The 22,367-nt window shown below is 38.3% G+C and overlaps 1 pseudogene; it reads right to left on the bottom strand.

Moving 5' to 3' along the window:
• Window positions 420–3,587, bottom strand: LOC106503177 (annotated as a pseudogene).

The following is a 22,367-nucleotide window of genomic DNA, read 5'->3' as shown; positions in this document are numbered from 1 at the left end:
TTAGATGCAGATCAAGTGGTAGCACTGCCCATATAAGCTAAGGGATAGAGCAAGTTTGGAAGTTTATTCCTCTGTCCTTGTTATGCATTTTTCTGCATCTGACAGCACACATCAGGTTTAATTGTGTGTAGTGATGTAGGAAGCTGCAGTTACAGATTCCTGTGACAATGTAATAAATTGCCATTTGTTTTGAAGACTCCATAGTGGTGTGTTAGACCCAGCTGGTGCTGTCTTGTGAAAGTTGATTTGTGAACCTCTTCCTAACACCGGCGATATTTTGTTGGAAGCTTGAAATTGACCGCAGTGAAGGCATTTATACCAAAGAAATTGGCAAATGTCACAAATCAGGTCTTTTCCTTCTTTTTTTTCTCAGTTTGGAAGCAATCACTATTTATCAACTGACCATATTACAAAAATAATCATGGTAGATACCTTAGTTGGTAGGTACACTTCAACCCGTTTATCTAGTCTTCCCTTTTGCCAGCATCTCCACCTTCTATAAAATGCATGGTCTTTTTCTTCATTCCACCTCATGGAGAAGGTAATTCGAAGGGCCACAGATAGTTGTTTGCTTTCTTAAAACATTTTCCAACAGTATAGATCTCATGAGTCAAATCCTCCATGTAGATGATGCTTTAATAGTCAAGAGAATGAGCAATCAAGACATTATTCTTCAGGGCATTTTGCTTCTTGTTGCTTTTGCCATAACCATGCTTGCAGACCAGTTCTTTTGCAGATTTCAGATTTGGTAACATTGTTGCTGTTGTTCAGCTGCTCAGTCCTGTCTGACTCGCAATTCCTGGGGTTGCAAAGAGTCAGACGCGACTGAGCGAATGAACTGAACTGAACTGCACTGCAGCATGCCAGGCCTCCCTGTCCTTCACTAGCTCCCAGAGCTGGCTCCAACTCGTGTCCATTGAGTTGGTGTGCCATCCAACCATCTCATCCTCTGTCATCCTCTTCTCCTCCTGCCTTCAATCTTTCCCAGCATCAAAGTCTTTTCCAATGAGTCAGCTCTTTTCATCAGGTGACCAAAGTATTGGAGCTTCAATTTCAGCATCAGTCCTTCCCATGAATATTCAGGGTGGATTCAGCTTAACTGTATGGTTTCATAATTCTCAGCATGTTAACTGAAACCTTGCTGAGCTTTGCAATGGAGTCATTGAAGATCTGACAGAGACAAAAAAGCTGCAACACCTTCCAAACATTTGGGTTCACACCAACTGATACCTCTGATCTTGATGACAAATGCCAGTTTGGGTTAGGTTGGTACATACAAGTTGCCAGCTTTTCATGCTATCCTAGCCATTCAAATTTCATTTCTGTACATTTCCCTGTATTCCTTGTGGTGGTGTTTAGCTTTTTCAGAGAGAAGTTTCCTCCTTGCCTTTTGAAGCATTTTCTGGGCAAACTTCTTTCTCAGGCACTTGATCTTCAGTTCAGTTCAGTTCAGTTCAGTCACTCAGTCATGTCCGACTCTTTGCGACCCCATGAATCGCAGCGCGCCAGGCCTCCCTGTCCATCACCAACTCCCGGAGTTCACTTAGACTCACGTCCATCGAGTCCATGATGCCATCCAGCCATCTCATCCTGGGTAGTCTCCTTCTCCTCCTGCCCCCAGTCTCTCCCAGCATTAGAGTCTTTTCCAATGAGTCAACTCTTCGCATGAGGTATCCAAAGTACTGGAGCTTCAGCTTTAGCATCATTGCTTCCAAAGAAATCCCAGGGTTGATCTCCTTCAGAATGGACTGGTTGGATCTCCTTGCAGTCCAAGGGACCCTCAAGAGTCTTCTCCAACACCACAGTTTAAACGCATCAATTCTTCAGCGCTCAGCCTTCTTCACAGTCCAACTCTCACATCCATAAATGAGCACTGGAAAAACCATAGTCTTGAGTAGACGGACCTTAGTCGACAAAGTAATGTCCCTGCTTTTGAATATACTGTCTAGGTTGGTCATGACTTTTCTCCCAAGGAGTAAGCGTCTTTTAATTTCATGGCTGCAGTCACCAGCCATGCAGTGATTTTGGAGCCCCCCAAAATAAAGTCTGACACTCTTTCTACGGTTTCCCCACCTATTTGCCATGAAGTGATGGGACCAGATGCCATGACCTTCGTTTTCTGAATGTTGAGCTTTAAGCCAACTTTTTCACTCTCCTCTTTCACTTTCATCAAGAGGCTTTTTAGTTCCTCTTCACTTTCTGCCATAAGGGTGGTGTCATCTGCATATCTGAGGTTATTGATATTTCTCCCGGCAATCTTGATCTTAAGCTTGATCTTAAGCTCTGCCAAATTCTTTAGCTTTTTCTTGAGGGTTTCTGGCATAGCATGAAGCTTCTTTTTCTTTTCTTCTGCACCTTTCCTGGTTGCAACCCAGAAAGAGGGGTATTTTGCTTCTTTAGAGAGCTAGTATTAAACATGTTCCAACACACTTACACTATCTAAGTGTGCGTGTATCTGTGTATGTATCAAATGTAATTGAACAACTTTACTGTTTCTGAATGTAGAAAGATTAACGTTATAACTGCATGGCGATTTTGTTTTTTCATTCAGTTAGTTTTTCAGAAGTCTTCATGTGAAACTGACACTCCTCCATTGGGTCTTTAACTAGTCTACTTTATATTTGTTTTTAGTTTCTACCACTTAAAGAACTTTTGAATATTAGGTATTAAAAATCCATATTTCTTTAGCACAGTCTCTCCAAACATCCATTCAGTATGGAATCCCTGTGCATGCATGCTAAATCACTTCAGTCATGTCTGACTCTTTATGACCCTATGGACTGTAGCCCGCCAGGCTCCTCTCTCCCTGGGATTCTCCAGGCAACAATACTGGAGTGGGTTACCATGCCCTCCTCCAGAGGATCTTCCCGACACAGGTATCCAACCCATGTCTCTATGTCTTCTGCATTGTCAGGCAGGTTCTTTACCACTAGCACCACTTGGGAAGCCCTATAGAGTTCCCGAATTAATCTATTTTCTTATTCTTCTGTCTCCTATCTTCTCGTCATAGTAGCCACTCTTTAACTTTCACTGCAGCCTCAGACAGAAAGATAAGACCTTCTGAGACTGACAAACAGTATTTGTATTTTTGGCTAAAACATAATAGTTTAAGGCATATTCCTTTGGGAAAAATGAAAATAAATGCTGAATGTCCAAACATTAATGTTTGCCTTGAAAATATATCTAGAATCTCAACTAGCACATTTAGAGGAGAGAGATCAAGCTTGGTAAGCCATTTACAACCATACCATATGAGAGAAAGTGGAATGAAAGAAAATACTAATTCAGATGATGTTTTAGATGCCAACCCAAAGTCCTTCCAACCACAAAATGCTAGATATGAGACACTCATCCAAAAATTGTATAGTCTATGCTCAGAACTGGGAACAATAGTTTGGAATTTTATCTATATTTTCCAAACAGAGATTTTGACATTATTTAATTGTTGCCAAATATTAGCAAATAAAAAATTACTTAAAAATAAAGCCATCTTCTTAATATTGTTAAATTGAGTGGGAATGGATTCTGATATAAAAAGTAAATATGACTCAATGTTAATAAGAGTTTTGGTGGATGGATACCTTCATTTACGGTTGGTGAAAGATGAAATTGAGAAATATTTTGGTAATACATCCCCAAATCTTAAATATCAGTAAACTTTCAGACTTTGTTCTATGGATTTTAAGCTGTATGTGTATGTGTTGGGGGGAGCTGACATGCATGAAGATTTAGAGATAGGGTGTTGATAAAGCATTTTTCATCAAAGGTTAGAGTAATATAGGTTTTCAAAAAGAGACAGCCATCTAAATAATGATATAGTTATTTGAACTTGAATAACTTCAGTCCTTCTGAGCCTATTTTGTATTTGCAAAATGAGTAAAATGTAAGTAGTTGAAATTCATATAATGCTGATTGTATGCAGTCACTGCTCTAAGTGTGTTGCATTTATTAGCTCAGTTGCTACTCACAAAACTCTAAGGTGGGTGCTTTTATTATCTGAAGTGTCTACAAAATGAGTTACTTGTCTATACTGACACAGCCAGTAAGTGGTATAACCAGGTTCTTAACCCAAATTACTGGCTCTGTCTCCTGTTTGTGGTTTGCAACTTTCCCTCCCTATGTACCTCACAGAACTGGAAGAGTCATATGAGATAGGAATATAGACTGCCAAACATTTGGTAAACGTTCAATAATATTTCCCATTAAAAATAGAGCTAATAAAAACTAGTTGAACTTGGTAAAGTTTAAAGAGATAGATCAGTGGCAATGCAACTGCAAATAGGATTTGAGGAAATTGGAAAATTCTTCCAGGAAATGTGTAATTTAAACAGGTAGGCAAATAGCCCCAGTAAAGCACTTCTGGAGAGATTTGGAATTGTCTTAGAGTTTCTGTAAAGGCTTGTAATATAGAACTTTTGAGGACTAGAAAGCAAGAACAGAAATTCCTAGAGTGCCAGAAGGAGTAAACAATTGTAAGAAATACCACAGGTAGTTGAAAATTGCTGCATTGCTGAGACAGAAGGGCTTGAATCTGGAGCACCCACTGTTGTCTATGAAAAATGAAACAGCAGTCAGGAGGCTGTCCACTGGGCAGGAAGGCAGGACACTAATAATTAATTCAAGGCGCAAGAAGTTCCAGGGAAGACCTGGGAAATCAGGTATCAAAGACTGGTTCCTGCCCTGGAATTTCTTGTGCCTTGAATTAATTAATACTATCCTGCCTTTCTGCCCAGTGGATAGCTTGAGTTACAAGCTGAAATCAAAAAATAGGTGGGAGAAATTTCAACAGTCTCAGATATGGGGCACAGTAGGCAATGGCAACCCACTCCAGTACTCTTGCCTGGAAAATCCCATGGATGGAGGAGCCTGGTAGGCTGCAGTCCATGGGGTCACTAGGAGTCGGACATGACTGAGTGACTTCACTTTCACTTTTCACTTTCATGCATTGGAGAAGGAAATGGCAATCCATTCCAGTGTTCTTGCCTGGAGAATCCCAGGGACGGGGGAGCCTGGTGGGCTGCCATCTATGGGGTCGCATAGAGTCGGACACGACTGAAGCGACTTAGCAGCAGCAGCAGTAGCAGCAGCAGATATGGGGATGATACCACTCTGATGGCAGAAAGAAAAGAGGAACTAAGAGTTTCTTGATGAGGGTGAAGGAAGAGAGTGAAAGAGCGGGCTTAAAACTAAATGTTAAAAAACTAAGATCATGGCATCTGGCCCCATTGCTTCATGGCAAATAGAAGGGCAGAATGTGGAAGTAGTGACAGATTTTCTCTTCTTGAGCCATGAAATTAAAAGACGCTTACTCCTTGGAAGAAAAGTTATGATCAACCTAGATAGCATATTCAAAAGCAGAGACATTACTTTGCCGACTAAGGTCTGTCTAGTCAAGGCTATGGTTTTTCCAGTGGTCATGTATGGATGTGAGAGTAGGACTGTGAAGAAAGCTGAGCGCTGAAGAATTGATGCTTTTGAACTGTGGTGTTGGAGAAGACTCTTGAGAGTCCCTTGGACTGCAAGGAGATCCAACCAATACATTCTAAAGGAGATCAGTCCTGGGTATTCATTGGAAGGACTGATGCTAAAGCTGAAACTCCAATAGTTTGGCCACCTGATGTGAAGAGTTGACTTGGAAAAGACTCCGGTGCTGGGAGGGATTGGGGGCAGGAGGAGAAGGGGATGACAGAGTATAAGATGGCTGGATGGCATCACTGACTTGATGGACATGAGTTTGCGTGAACTTCGGGAGTTAGTGATGGACAGGGAGGCCTGGCGTGCTGCAATTCATGGTGCTGCAAAGAGTCGGATACGACTGAGTGACTGAACTGAACTGAAGTGGGCTCTAAAATCACTGCAGATGGTGACTGCAGCCATGAAATCAAAAGCCTCTTGGCAGGAAACTATGACAAACCTAGACAGTGCATTGAAAATCAGAGACATTGCTGACAAAGGTCCATATTGTCAAAGCAAGTGAGAGTTGTGAGAGCCATATAGTCAAGGGGTACAGTTCTGAGAGCTGGACTGTAAAGAAGGTGGAGCACTGAAAAATTGATGCCTTTGAACCATGGTACTGGAGAAGGCTTCTGAGAGTCTCTTGGATGGCAAAGAGATCAAACCAATCAATCTTAAGGTAAATCAACCCTGAATACTCATTGCAAGGACGGATGCTGAAGTTGAAACTCCAGTATTTTGGTCACCTGATGCAAAGAGCTGACTCATTGGAAAAATCCTTGATGCTGGGAAAGATTGAGGGCAGAAGTAGAGGAGCGTGTTCAAGGATGAGATGGCTGGATGGCTTCACTGGTGTAATGGACATGAAGTTGGGCAAACTTCGGGAGATGGTGATAGACTGTGAGGCCTGGTGTACTGCAGTCCCTGCAGTCATTGCCAAGGCATTCTACTATTTTTTTTTTTTTTTGACCATGCCACGAGGCTTGTAGGATCTTAGTTCCCTGACCAAGAATCAAACCCAAGTTCATAGCAATGAAAACCTGCATTGTAACCACTAGACTACCAAGAGACTCCCTACCAAGTCATTCTTGATTGAGGTTTTGCTAATTTGAATTCTGAAGTCATTGTAATTAACACTTAACCAACATTAAATTATTCAGCTTGTATCTAATAGGAACTTCTCAAATTATTTACGTGTTATGTTTCTTGGGTGTGCTCAAACAAAAGCATTGTACGTATACATAGATTTCACTGTGGGTAATTAATATGTTCTTCGAACTTAACCATTGTCACAGGGGAAGAATGGGGGAAAGGATAGTTAGGGAGTTGGGGGTGGACATGTACACATTGCTATATTTAAAATGTGTAACTAATAAGATCCTACTGTATAGCATGGGAATTCTGCTCAATGTTATGTGGGAGCCTGGATGGGGGGGCAGTTTGGGGGAGAATGGATACATGTATATGTATGACTGAGTCTCTTTGCTGCTCACCTGAAACTATCATAACATTGTTAATTGGCTATACTGCAATACAAAATAAAAAGTTAAAAAAGTATGTATATATACATCTTCTTTAGTAATTCATCCAGTTCCACCATTAACCTAGCTTTATTCATGCCAAAAAAGTACCATTATATTTTGTATATATATATATATTTGCTATATTTTATTTATTTTAAAAATATTTATTTACTTATTTGGCTGCACCAGCTGTTAGTGGCACACACTTCCTTGCATCACATGGGATCTCTAGTTGCAGCATGCAAACTCACAGTCACGGATGTGGGCTCTAATTCCCTGCCTAGAAACCAAGCCTGCATGCCCTGCAGTGAGAGCACAGAGTCTTAGCCTCTGGACCAGCAGGAAAGTCCTTATTTTGCTGTATTTTAAATTTAAACACATTTTGAATGCATGCTTGTTAATAAAGAAAATGTGAAGACTTCTTCAGATTTTGTACCTGAAAATCCCTCTCCAGTGCTACCCATGTACTGGGTACCCAAATTTCAATTCTGACTCACACATACTCTCTGGGACAACAAGTTTATATACTCATGCTTTAATATTTTTATTTTAAAATATTTACTTCATAATATACTTTCTATTAAAAATGATATAGGCACTTTTCTCTCAATAGAAAATTTCAAGTCAACAAGACTTAAATGTGTTATCTCATATGTCATTAACAAATTGCCAGTAACTCCCAAATATATTTGTTTTGCTTCTAACTTCAATTATAAAAAAAATCAGCATTTTTACTTTTGAAACTTGCTTTATGTCATCCTATTCTTTCAGGGCTCATATTCCTGATATAAACACGTGGTAATATGTCTTATATGTTCTGAGTCAGATCTGAACACCATGTATTATGACTATACTCACTCAATGTGTGCTCGGTCATGGCCAACTCTTTGTATCCCTTTGCGCTGTAGCCCACCAGGCTCCTTTGTCCAGGCAAGAATACTGGAGTGAGTAGCGATTTCCTTTTCCATGGGCTCTTCCCGACCCAGGGATCAACCCTGCATCTCCTGCATCCTCCACATTGCAGTTGGGTTCTTTACCTGCTGAGCCATCAGGGAAGCCCTATTATATCTAAACAATTCATTTTTTGTGTAACATTGATTTCTTGAACTATATCAACAAGCCAACTTAGAAACGTTTAAATAAAAAAAATGAAAATGGGTGGCAGAGTTTCAGGGTCCATTGTTTTTCTCCAGGAAAAGTTATATTCATAAATGTGCATTAATTTTACTACTATTTCTGACCATATTTCTTCCCCTAAAGATGAAAAAAGATTGCTTTTGGAGAGCATTCTCTCTTCTTCTACTGTTTTTCACAATCACTTACTGTTGCTTCACAGCCACACAGCAAGATCATTACCACTGCTTTTTATGTTTAACTTACCCCACTTCCAACCCAAAGGTATTTCCTTTTAATAACTGCTAATTTCCTGTTGCTCAAGATCCCTTATAATTAATTTTTATGGGTAGTTTCTAGCTTGCTTCAACAGGCCTTCTAGTCTGTGATGTAGTCATTGCTTTGGTATTTATGCTGGGTTGCAAAATAACCCTGACTGCCCACCAAGCCTTCAGTTGCCAAATGACTTATCCTGATGGCAAGGTTTGCATTCTGCATGCCAACTCCAACATATGGTGATAGATGCCTGAGACTTTATTTGTTTATTTATGTCATGTCAAGTGGATTGTTCGAAGGTTTTCAGGGATAGGGATATATTTTTTACTGGGATCTATATTGCTTCAAGTCTAATGTAGAATTTTTTACTTCAAAAAACTTTGCTATTAAATTAAATTAACTTTGAATTAAAGAACCTCCTGATGAAGATGAAAGAAGAGTGAAAAATCTGGCTTAAAGCTCAACATTAAAAAAAAAAACACCAAGTTCATGGTATACAGTCCCATCACTTCATGAAAATAGATGGCAAAAAAATGGAAACAGTGACAGACTTTATTTTCTTGGGCTCCAAAATCACTGCAGATGGTGACTGCAGACTTGAAATTAAAAGACACTTGCTTCTTGGAAGAAAAGCTTTGACGAAGCTAGACAGCATATTACAAAGCAGAGACATTACTTTGCCAGCAAAGGTCCATCTAGTCAAAGCTATGTTTTTTCCAGTAATCATGTATGGATGTAAGAGTTGAACTGTAAAGAAAGCTGAGTGCCAAAGAATTGATATATTCAAACTGTGGTGTTGGAGAAAGACGCTTGAGAATACCTTGGACTAAAAGGAGACCCAAAAGTCCACCCTAAAGGAAACCAGTCCTGAATATTCATCAGAATGACTGATGCTAAAGCTGAACCTCCGATACTTTGGCCACCTGATGCAAAGAACTGACTCAGTGGGAAAGACCCTGATGCTGGGAAAGGTTGAAGGCAGGAGGAGAAGAGGATGACAGAGGATGAGATGGTTGGATGGCATCACTGACTCAATGGACATGAGCTTGAGTAAACTCCAGGAGTTGGTGATGGACAGGGAGGCCTGGTGTGCTGCAGTCCATGGGGTCACAAAGAGTCGGACACGATTGAGCAAATGAACTGAACTGAGTGACCATCATTTACGCTATTAATAATTTAAAAAATGTTTCTTTTCTTTACCTTTTGGCTCCTTTCACTCATTTTCCCCAACCCCCACCCTCAATTCTGGCAACCACCATGTATCCTATCTGAATATGAGGTTTTTTTTTTTTTAAATACTACAAATAAAAGAGAAAATACAATATTTATGTTTCTCTGTCTGACTTATTTAGCGTGGTGCTCTTGAAGTCTATTCATTTTGTTGCAAATGGCAAGCTTTCATTCTTTTTTATGGTTAAATAATATCCTGATAAATTTAATATAAACAACATACATTTCTTCATTCATCCATACATCAATGGACACTTACACTCTTTCCATATCTTGGTTGTTGTAAATAATGCTCTGTTAAATAAAGGAAGGTGTGTGTGTGCATATCTCTTTTTCGACCATGGAGTTTTCTTTTTTGTTTTGTTTTTTGGAAAAGTATCCAGAAATGAGGATTTCTGGCTCATATGGTGGTTCTATTTTTAATTTTTGATGAACTTCCCTACTTTTTTTCATAGTGGCTACATCAGTTTTTATTCCCACCAACAGTATTCTCTTTATCCTTTCCAACACTTGTTATGTCTTATCTTTTTGATAATAACCATTCTAACAGGTGTGAAATGATATTTCACTGTGATTTTGGTTTGCATTTCCATGATGATTAATGTTGAGCATCTTTTCATGTACTTGTTTGACATCTGTGTGTTTTCTTCAGAAAAAATGCCTCAGATCTTCTGGCCAGTTTTTAATTTGATAGTTTTTTTTGCTGTTGAGCAAATAATTTCTCCATATATTTTTAATATTGGTCCTTTAGAAGAAACATGATATGCAAATACTTTTTCCACTCAGTATGTTGCCTTTTCACTGTTGTGCAGAAGCTTTTTGTTTCCTGAAGTTCTGTTGCTTTTGCTTTTGTTGTCCTTTTCTAAATTATCACCATGGCTTATGTCAAGGAACTTACTACCAATGTTTTCTTCTAGGAATTTTATGGTTTCAGGTCTCATGTTCAAGTCCTCCATTTTGACAATTTTAATTTTTGTTTGTGGTAAAATATAGTGGTTCATTTGCATTCTTTTGCAGATGACTCTCCTGTTTTTCAAATACCACTTATTGAAGAGACATGTCTTTTTCCTACTCTATATTTTGACTCTTTTGTCTTAAGTTAATTCAGAATATATTCAAAGGTTTATTTCTTGGCTTTCTATCCTCTTCCATTGATCTCTATGTCTGTTTTCATATCAATATCTTACTATGTTATTTATTATAGCTTTGTAATATAGTTTGAAGTCAGGGCTCATGATGCCTCCAGCTTTGTTATTTTCTCATTAGTGCTTTGGCTACTCAGGGTCTTTTTTGATTATATGAAAATTTTTAGTACTAATTGTTCTAGTTCTGTGAAAAGTGCCATTGGAATATTGATAGAAATTCCATTGTATTTATAGATTGCCTTTGGTAATATAGATATTTAACTACATTAATTCTTACAATCCATTAGCATGAAATGCCTTTCACTTATTTGTGTCTTCTTTAATTTTTTAAATTAATGCCTAACAGTTTTCAATATACAGGTCTTCAATATATGGTGGTGTTTCAGCAGGCTCCTAGATATGTATGTTAAATTAGATGCCTACCTCCTTAGTCAGGTGCTTTAACATAAACAGGGGAGTCTCCTTCACTTTAAGGTTGGGAAGTATTGGCTGCCTCTGAGCTGGGCCACAGGCCAAGAATGTGGGACTGCACATGAGTTTTAAGAGGCATTTCTTAAATCATTACAGTGTTGTGAGTCTCAGGACACAAAACCTGCTGCTCTACAAAATAAGATGTTTTGGGGCTCATCTCTCAGGTACAGGTCTTAAAAGTTGAAGTGCCCTATGTGGGATTGGAGCCCTAGGGATTGGAACCCTTCACTCCAATTGGAAAAGCTCCCACTTAATAATTTTCTCTTCCTCACTGTGCTGGGGTCTCTCTAGTGAGAAGATAAGATTAAGTTTATGGCAATATTGTGTCCCAACCAACCCTACCAATTTCTATGTGGCTTTCTTCTCCTTTGTCTGATGTGCAGTCACCACTCGGACAGACTTTGGATTATTTTTTAAGAGGAAATTACTCTATATGTAGCTGCTGACTCAGTGTATCCATTGAAGGAGGTGAGGTCAGTATCTTCTTACATCACTCTCTTGAAATGAAACAGATTATTCCTTGCAAAAACAATAGAGTACATATTTTTCTCAAGTGTTCTTTGAACATTTTCCAGGATAGATTCTATATTATGCTGCAAAACAAGTCTTAACAAACGTAAATGGAGAAACAAGAGGAAATACAGTAATAGTATAGGAAATTTAACATCCCATTTGCATCAGTGGATAGATGATCCAGATAGAAAATTAATAAGGAAACATAGGCCTTAAATGTCACATTAGACTAGATGGACTTAACAGACAAATATGTGCACTTTTTAAACAGTACAAATGTTTTATTATTAAAATCAAATAGTGGTATTAAGTTAAAAATGATTTGAATGCATACCTTTATCTGCTAACTTCTGAAATTTCACTAAAATGATAGCTTATAAAAAGTATCAATGACAAACATGAAGAATGAAACAGGAAACAATACCAAGGACTTCCAGAAGAAGGATAGTAGGTGGACAAGTGGTAATCGAATTAGCCAATTTGAGAAAATTGAAATCTAGGTTGGCATTATTACAAGCTCACTAGCAAGTTAATTTGTTTTGCAAAATGTCATAATTGAAATCAGGCACCTTTGAAAAATAATGATGAAGTTAAGGAGTTTTTTAAAAGCTCTAATTGAGACATTCTTTAAGACATACTTAACTGCCAGATTCTCTCCCATAAAAGTCACTATTGGCTTTTATCCAGGGTGGCAAAGAAATGAGGGTTTGCTTTCTGGAAAATTTCCAACAAATTCTAGGAACTACAGGAATCTGTGTGCAGCTGAGGGTGAGGATAGTGTACTAGAAAACGAGGACACTAAAAACCAAACGACACCTGCAGGAAGGAAACTGAAAGTCTTCCTTGGGTAATCTTACTATCTTCAGGGAAAAAAGATCACCTGATAGAGACAGACTTTATTTTCTCAGGCTCCAAAATCACCGCAGATGGTAAATTGTGGTCATGAAATTAAAAGACATTTGCTCCTTTGAAGAAAAACTATAACAAACCTAGAAAGCATATTAAGAAGCAGAGTCATTACTTTGCTGACAAAGGTCCATATAGTAAAAGCTATGTTTTTTCCAGTAGTCACATATAGATGTGATACTTGGACCATAAAGAAGGCTGAGCACCAAAGAACCGACACTTTTGAACTGTGGCATTGGAGTAGATACTTAAGAATCCCTTGGACTGCAAGGAGATCAAACCAGTCAATCCTGAAGGAAATCAATCCTGAATATTCATTGGAGAGACTGATGCTGAGGCTGAAGCTCTGATACTTTGGCCATCTAATGTGAAGAGATCCTGATGCTGGGAAAGATTGCAGGCAGGAGGAGAAGGGGATGGCAGAGGATGAGATGGTTGGATGGCGTCACCAATGCAATGAACATGAGTTTGAGCAAGCTCCAGGAGATAGTGAAGGACAGGGAAGTCTGGCATGCTACAGTTCACTGGGTCTCAAAGAATCAGACACGACTGAGTCATTGAATAGCAACAACAGTGAAACCCATAGTGCACAATTCCCAGTCATATTCACAAACTTCCAAAGACTTTTTTTATTGCCAGGTTATTCATTATGAGCTAACAGCCGAAGATCTGGAGAAGGGAATGGCAATCCACTCCAGTATTCTTGCCTGGAGAATCCCAGGGATGGGGGACCCTGGTGGGCTGTCATCTATGGGGTTGCACAGAGTGAGACACGACTGAAGTGACTTAGCAGTAGCAGCAGCCGAAGATCATGCTGTCAGAAACTTAAAAAAAAAATCTTTAACTTGAAAGACAGAAACCAATATAAACAAAACAACAATGAAAAGAGAGAAATCAGAAATGGCAGGGAGATAAAAACTAGAATTCATTATGTTCAGAAAGATAAAAGATAATTGTTCTTTCATGAAAGAAGAAAATCATATTATAAAAAATATATTTCAGAGAACAAGGAGATTGTGTAAATTTAAAACATGATAGTAAAAATTAAAGCATCAATAGAAATCTTAGATGATAAAGTTAGGGAACCCTCCCAGAAAGTAAGATAAAAGACAAAAAAGACATGGAATGGGAAAGGAAATATAAAGCAAATGATTAGTCTGAGTGAATGCACATCTTTGTAAGAGAATTTTAAAAGAGACATTACCAATGTCATGGAAAAATTATAAATATATAATTAAAGATAAATTCCTAAAGCTGAAGAATGCTTCTCTCAATTAAAAGGGTTTTAAAATGACTGAACAAAGGATGAGAAAAGATTTTTCCGAGGTACACCATCTTGAAATTTCAAAAAATTAAGGATAAAAATAAATAAGGAAAGGAAAGCTTCCAGAACGAAATGCAAAGCATAGTGAAACAACAGAAATGAGTAGGAAGAGAAATCAAAATTGAGTTGCAATTCTCAACAACAAAATCTCTGTTATATAGTCAGGAAGTTATTTCCAATCTGGACACCCATAAACAACCACATCATCAACCAAAACCTGAGAGTAGAACTTCTTCTCACAGCTATGAGAGAGTATATTATATCAGAATAATCTTCCTACTAAGAACTAGCAGAAAAACGGGCTAAGGTTCTTTTTAAAACTCTATGTGAAGGCTATCAGTGTGGTGAGGATCTGAAAATTTGATATCTTGGTGGAAAAGTCAAAGAGGGATGCCTGACATTTCATTCGATTCCCTCCTGATACATTTCCTAAATCTGAAGCAGTGCCCTGAAAGGCTGAAACACTAAGTGACCCTGCCATCCAAGTACCCATCAGTTCAGTTCAGTCGCTCAGTCGTGTCTGACTCTTTGCAACCCCATGAATCGCAGCATGCCAGGCCTCCCTGTCCATTACCAACTCCCGGAGTTCACCCAAACTCACGTCCATCGAGTCCATGATGCCATCCAGCCATCTCATCCTCTGTCGTCCCCTTCTCCTCCTGCCCCCAATCCCTCCCAGCATCAGAGTCTTCTCCAATGAGTCAGTTCTTCACATGAGGTGGCCAAAGTACTGGAGCTTCAGCTTTAGCATTATTCCTTCCAAAGAAATCCCAGGGCTGATCTCCTTCAGAATGGACTGGTTGGATCTTGCAGTCCAAGGGACTCTCAAGAGTCTTCGCCAACACCACAGTTCAAAAGTATCAGTTCTTTGGCGCTCAGCTTTCTTCACAGTCCAACTCTCACATTCAGACATGACCACTGGAAAAACCATAGCCCATAGTGCCCATAGTGAGCTGCATATTATCTAATCCACTGAACCATAAAATGAGATACGCACAACGGCACTCCATTACTAAATGCAAATGGTCAGTGAAGCTGGACAGGTCTAGGCAAAGAATAAGAGAATATGTTGAGGAGCGAAAGGGGTGCACAGATGGGTGTCATCTACTTGCCCTTCCAGATCCTCTTTCCACCATTTTCAGCTTTTTCTTTTATCGGAAATGCTCTATCTCTCTGTTGAGTTTGGCCAATCAGAAGCAGCGGCAGCAAATCAGAGGAGAGATGAGGACTGAGGGTCGGTTTTTCCTCTAGTTCTCTCCTTGTTGGCGTGCTTGTTGACAAAGACTGCTTCTCTTCTTTAGGTCACCCTGCTGCCTGGAGACCCTCTCCTGCAGCTACTAATGAAACAGCTCAATCCCCAGCTGCCAGAATCCGTTCTCTTTGTTTGACCTTCAGACTTAGGATGGTTAAGCATCTCACTGTTTCTAGCAAAATGGTGCTTTTCTATTCTTATTAACTTCCCTTCATCCATTTCTTACCCTTGAAAACAGTTCCTTTATTAAAATTTTCTTCAGTTACCTCATTTCACAGTGCCATCTGTTTCCTGTCAAGACCCTGCTTGATATAATTTCTAATTTAAAATGCAAAGTTTATCATAGTATTTAATTATCATATATATGAGTCTATTTCTGGACTCTGTTCTCTTCATGATGTGTTTAAATGTTCTTGCACCAACAACACATTATTTTAATTAATCTAGCATTATAGTATAGTTTTACATCTGATAGGGCAAATAGTTTTTAAACATTTTGGTTTCAGGATGTCCTTTCAGTTTTTAAAATTGTTGAGTCCAAAGAGCTTTTGTTTATGAGAGACAAATTACCAAAATTTTCCCATACTAGAATTAAAATGAAGATCTTTAAAAATGTTTTATAATTCATATAATAATAATGTAAACCTATTACATGTTAACATAACCTATTTTATAGAAAAATATATTTCCCCATAAATTAATAGAAGCATTTTATTGCTTAAAGTTGCTTCAAATATTTTTAATGTATGGTTTAACAGAAAAGGTTTGTATTACCACATCTGCATTTACATAGAGTCGGGTGTAGCATGACATCGCTAACTAGATCAACGTGAGTTTGAGCAAGCTCCGGGAGTTGGTGATGGACAGGGAAGCCTGGCGAGCTGCAGTCCATGGTGTCACAAAGAGTTGAACACGACTGAGCAACTGAATTGATTGTAGCATGCTGTCTTCCTTGAACTGCATGAAGCACATTTCACATACACATAGGTAGTTGGAAAAGGAAGGAATATTTTAATAATCTTCTCAGACAAGTGTGGATATTATTCTTTGATCATATACAGAAGTTTGACAAAGTAGTTTCTTAGAGGTTATTTTTAATGTGGAATCTGAAATCACATCAATGAATGTAAATTTAAAATTCATTGGTCTGTCTCTTAAGATCTAGTGGATCTTATATTCAAGTATGATTTTGTAACATCGTGTATTTGTCATTTGGAAAATATTGATTTGCTAAGATATGCAGAATCTTCCAAATGTTGAGACAATTTATTAGACAATGTCAAAAAGAATCACATTAATAAATATCACTGAAGATGTCATCAGAAAAATTCTCCATTACGGGGAAGCTCTCAAGCTCATGGTGGCAGATACAAGTTCTTCAAAATTTTAATTTTCACTTGAAAGTGCATGTCTTATAATTGACAACAAATAATGGTAGCTGTTTTTCTTGATGTGACAGGCTTAATTTATTTTTCTGAAAACACCAGCCAAATATTCCAAGTTTGAGTGGTCAGAGTTTGTCTGTTACTCTTGGAAGTAAAAATGGTGGATAGTTCAGTCTGCAATTCAAGCAGTCTCACAAATCCTGTTTCCCAAGAGCGTTATTGTACTTCAACATGCAGTAGAGGTGTTTTAGTTGTATTTTATTTTTTTTCATACAGAATATTAAAAATATGTGTTCTCAAAGGTCAAGATTTAATAACACTAACAGCAGATACTTCTTTACCAAGGACATTCTGATAAAAAGGAGCTAAAACTAGCTCCTTTTTCCCCACTGTCTTTGTGTGGTATTGATAACATAACTTCTAATACAATTTTGTCCTGTCTTTTTTATAGTTTATTTTTATTTTTGTTAATTTTTATTGGTGTATAGCTGCTTTACAATGATGTATTAATTTCTACTATACATCAAAGAGACTTAGCTATATGTATACATATAGTGAAGTGAAGTGAAAGTCGCTCAGTCGTGTCCAACTCTTTGCGACCCCATGGACTGTCCATGGAATTCTCTAGGCCAGAATACTAGAGTGGGTAGCCTTTCCCTTCTCCAGAGGATCTTCCCAACCCAGGGATTGAACCCAGGTCTGCTGCATTGCAGGCAGGTTCATATCACCTCTTTTTTTGGATTCCCTTCCCAGTTAGGTCACCACAGAGTACTGAGTAGAGTTCCTTGAGCAATATAATTGGTTCTCATTAGTTATTTATACATGATAAGTAGTGTATGTATGTAAATCCCAATCTTCCAATTCATACTACCTCTCTTTCCCCCCTTGGTGTCTATACATTTCTTCTCATGTCTGTGTATCTGTTTTGCAAATAAGATCATCCATACCATTTTTCTGGATTCCACATAGTATACAGTGTTTCTTTTTCTCTTTCAGACTTACTTCACTCTGCATAACAGCCTCTAAGTCCATCCACGTCTCTACAAATGACCCCGTTTTGTTCCTCTTTATGGCTGAGTAATATTCTATTTTATATGTATTATACCACATCTTCTTTATCCATTGCTCTGTTGATGGACATTTAGGTTAATTCTGTGTCCTAGAGATTCTAAATAGGGCTGCAATGAACACTGTAGTGGATGTGTCTTTTTAAATTGAGATTATCTCTGGGTATATGCCCAGAAATGGAATTGCTGGTCATATGGCTAGTTCTGTTTTTAGTTTTTTAAGGAACATGTATGCTGTTCTCCGTAGTGACAAAGGAAACCATTGTTTATGTTCTGTTTAAGCCAAAGGCAACCCTCAGAATGGGAGAAAATACTTGCAATGAAGCAACTGACAAATGGTTAATCTCCAAAATATACAAACAGCTTATACAGCTCAATATAGAAAAAGCAACCAAATCAAAAAAAGAGCAGAAGACTTAAATAGACATTTCTCCAAAGAAGACATACAAATGGATAACACACACATGAAAAGATGCTTAACATCACTAATTATCACAGAAGTGTAAATCAAAACTACAATGAAGTATCACCTCACACAAGTCGGAGTGGCTATCATTAGAAAGTCTATAAACAATACATGCTGAAGAGGATGTGGAGGGAAGGGAAATCTTCTACAGTGTTGTTTAGTCACTAAGTCATGTCTGATTCTTCTGCGACCCCATGAGCTATAGCCTGCCAGAGTTCTCTCCCCATAGGATTTCCCAGGCAAGAATACTAGAGTGGGTGGCCATTTCCTTTTCCAGGAAGTCTTCCTGACCTAGGGATTGAACAGGAGGATTGGCATTGGTAGGAGGATTCTTTACCACTGAGCCATCTTGGAAGCCCTCTGCTCTGTTGGTAGGAATGCAAATTGCCTCCCTGTCTTGATTTGCGCAAAGCTGCAAGCAGTTTACCCACCATCATTTCCACACAATCAGTAGAAATAGGAACACACAAAAAATAGTAAATTACATCTGAGTATTGCTGTGAAAAGATCTTTGACTTTGTGGGACCCTAAAAAAGATTTTAGGAAACCCCAGAGTCTATAGATGATAATTTGAGAAAGATTTTGGTAAGATAACTATTCTGTGCTATACCAGAGGTAATTATAGCATAATGTTTGAACCTGGGGTCATAAAGTAAGACTATTTTGGAATGAAATTTGACTAGACCAGTTATTTTTATACACTGGAAGTGAGAAATAGATTTAAGGGACTAGATCTGATAGAGTATTTGATGAACTATGGACTGAGGTTCATGACATTGTACAGGAGACAGGGATCAAGACCATCCCCATGGAAAAGAAATGCAAAAAAGCAAAATGGATGTCTGGAGAGGCCTTATAAATAGCTGCAAAAAGAAGAGAAGCCAAAAGCAAAGGAGAAAAGAAAAGATATGAGCATCTGAATGCAGAGTTCCAAAGAAGAGTAAGGAGAGGTAAGAAAGCCTTCCTCAGCAATCAGTGCAAAGAAATAGAGGAAAACAATAGAATGGGAAAGACTAGAGATCTCTTCAAGAAAATTAGAGATACCAAGGGATCATTTCATGCAAAGGTGGGCTCGACAAAGGACAGAAATGGTCTGGACCTAACAGAAGCAGAAGAGGTGGCAAGAATACACAGAAGAACTGTACCAAAAAGATCTTCAAGACCAAGATAATCATGATGGTGTGATCACTCACCTAGAGCCAGACATCCTGGAATGTGAAGTTAAGTGAGCCTTAGAAAGCATCATGGTGAACAAAGCTAGTGGAGGTGATGGCATTCCAGTTGAGCTGTTTCAAATCCTGGAAAATGATGCTGTGAAAGTGCTGCAGTCAATATGCCAGCAACTTTGGAAAACTCAGCAGTGGCCACAGGACTGGAAAAGGTCAGTTTTCATTCCAATTCCAAAGAAAGGCAATGCCAAAGAATCCTCGAACTACCACACAATTGCACTCATCTCACACGCTAGTAAAGTAATGTTCAAAATTCTCCAAGCCAGGCTTCAGCAGTACGTGAACTGTGAACTTCCAGATGTTCAAGTTGGTTTTAGAAAAGGCAGAGGGACCAGAGATCAAATTGCCAACATCCACTGGATCACGAAAAAAGTAAGAGAGTTCCAGAAAAACATCTATTTCTGCTTTATTTACTATGTCAAATCCTTTGACTGTGTGCATCACAATAAACTGTGGAAAATTCTGAAAGAGATGGGAATACCAGACCACCTGACCTGCCTCTTGAGAAACCTATATGCAGGTCAGGAAGCAACAGTTAGAACTGGACATGGAACAACAGACTGGTCACAAATAGGAAAAGAAGTACGTCAAGGCTGTATATTGTCACCCTGCTTATTTAACTTCTATGTAGAGTGCATCATGAGAAATGCTGGGCTGGCAGAAACACAAGCTGGAATCAAGATTGGCAGGAGAAATATCAATAACTTCAGATATGCAGATAACACCACCCTTATGGCAGAAAGGGAAGAGGAACTAAAGAGCTTCTTAATGAAAGTGAAAGAGGAGAGTGAGAAAGTTGGCTTAAAGCTCAGCATTCAGGAAACGAAGATCATGGCATCTGGTCCCATCACTTCATGGGAAATACATGGAGAAACAGTGGAAACAGTGTCAGACGTTATTTTTTGGGGCTCCAAAATCACTGCAGATGGTGATTGCAGCCATGAAGTTAAAAGACACTTGCTCTTTGGAAGAAAAGTTATGACCAATCTAGATAGTATATTCAAAAGCAGAGACATTACTTTGCCAACAAAGGTCCGTCTAGTCAAGGATATGGTTTTTCCAGTAGTCATGTATGGATGTGAGAGTTGGACTGTGAAGAAAGCTAAGCGCTGAAGAACTGATGTATTTGAACTGTGGTGTTGGAGAAGACTCTTGAGAGTCCCTTGGACTTCAAGGAGATCCAACCAGTCCATTCTGAAGGAGATCAGCCCTGGAATTTCTTTGGAAGGAATGATGCTAAAGCTGAAACTCCAGTGCTTTGGCCACCTCATGCGCAGAGTTGACTCACTGGAAAAGACTCTGATGCTGGGAGGGATTGGGGGCAGGAGGAGAAGGGGACGACAGAGGATGAGATGGCTGGATGGCATCACTGACTCGATGGATGTGAGCTTGAGTGAACTCCGGGAGTTGGTGATGGACAGGGAAGCCTGCGTGCTGCAATCATGGGGTTGCAAAGTGTCACAAACGACTGAGCGACTGAACTGAACTGAACTTATTTTTGACCATTTGACCACTCACACTCTTTGAGTTACAATAACTCTCAGTCCCTCAAATGCATGTGTAATGCATGCAGATGTAAAGTAAATTTGCATTAATCAATGAATAAGAAGAAAAAGGATGATATGTCTGTGTAGTTAATTATAGAGCAACAGGGTGCAATTATATTAAGGCCAAGAAATATATACTTCCTTATATGAAGGTTGTTTTATTTCTTTCCTTAACCTCAAAATATAGTCATGTTCATCATTTGAAAATACTATTTTCAAGGTATTTTGAATATATTCCTATTTAACTAATTTTGTTTAGATTCATAAGGTTTCTTTCTTCCACATAAATTTAGTTCCTTGAAATGAGGAAAGGTATTATTATTATTTGCTTTACTTACTTTTCTTTTTGTTTGTTTGTTTTACTGATTCTGTTTCCAAATGCAGCCCAAACTCTGACATAAGGTGGGCATTCAAATGGTAATGGAAAGAATAATTGAATGGTGAAATTGAAATTGTTCCTGAAAATTTTTCTTTAGTTCATTTTGCACATATTCTTCTCAGAATTATGCTAAGGAAGAAATTTCTTTGTTTCTTAAAGACAAATTTAATTTGGTGATGAAATTATGAAAGCATCTGTCTCCTGAACACCAACAATACATATTTAAGTATCTAAAAGAAGGTTATTCTTTGTTATTATTTTTCTTTATCATATTTTTATACTTTTGCCAAAAAATTAATTAGACAGTTGATGACAGAGGCATGGCATCTTCCTGGAGAAAGATGGTCAAATATTTAGTGAGATAATGTACTCAACTTTTCTAGTTCTTATCTTCCATATGAATAAAACAGTTATTTTTTTCAAACAGCATATAAGACAAAGGGAAGAACTGGAAATCCTACTCTAAGGTCAAAGAATAAGAAATGTTCTACGTTCTATTTTGATTCACACTTTAGTGTCAGTGGGGTCACAATAATATCAGCAACAATGATCCAAAAAGAGAAAACATAGATATTTAAGGACCAATATGGAAGTTACAGGCAGTTATCCTCAGTGGAAGTGGATTTAGAGAGTGCCATCCTCATTATTTTTGCAGTAAAGAAGGCACAGGGTGACTGTGTTGTAGGGTTTTTATTCTTCTTTCTCTTTCTTTTCTTTTAGGAATAAAATATTTATAATCTTCAAGGGCAGAGTCATATCTAAATAAATAAGAAGGTAAATAAATGGCTGCCTTTCTCTTGTAGCGCATGATGAGTCCAACTGGGAAATGCCTCTCCTCAGTCAGCTGCTCTGTTCTTTGGGAGGAGCTGCGGAATAGACCACTGCTCTTATAATTTTTGTAAGGCCAATGTCTTTTCAGGTAAGGCCAATGTCTACCAATATTCATTCTCCCAGTTTGGAAAAAGTCATTTAAAAACTCTAGTGATTTAAAGGACATATTTCTTTCTCTTCTTCTTCTTCTTTTTTTTTTTTTGCATGCCCATGTCACTGAATTTATTGAATTCAAGTCAACATATAATAACTCACA

This window comes from Capra hircus, chromosome 19 (assembly GCF_001704415.2).
Source record: "Capra hircus breed San Clemente chromosome 19, ASM170441v1, whole genome shotgun sequence".
NCBI classification, from domain to species: Eukaryota; Metazoa; Chordata; class Mammalia; order Artiodactyla; family Bovidae; genus Capra; species Capra hircus.
Note: the sequence above shows the minus strand (reverse complement) of the source record. Positions and strands in the feature narration are given on the sequence as shown.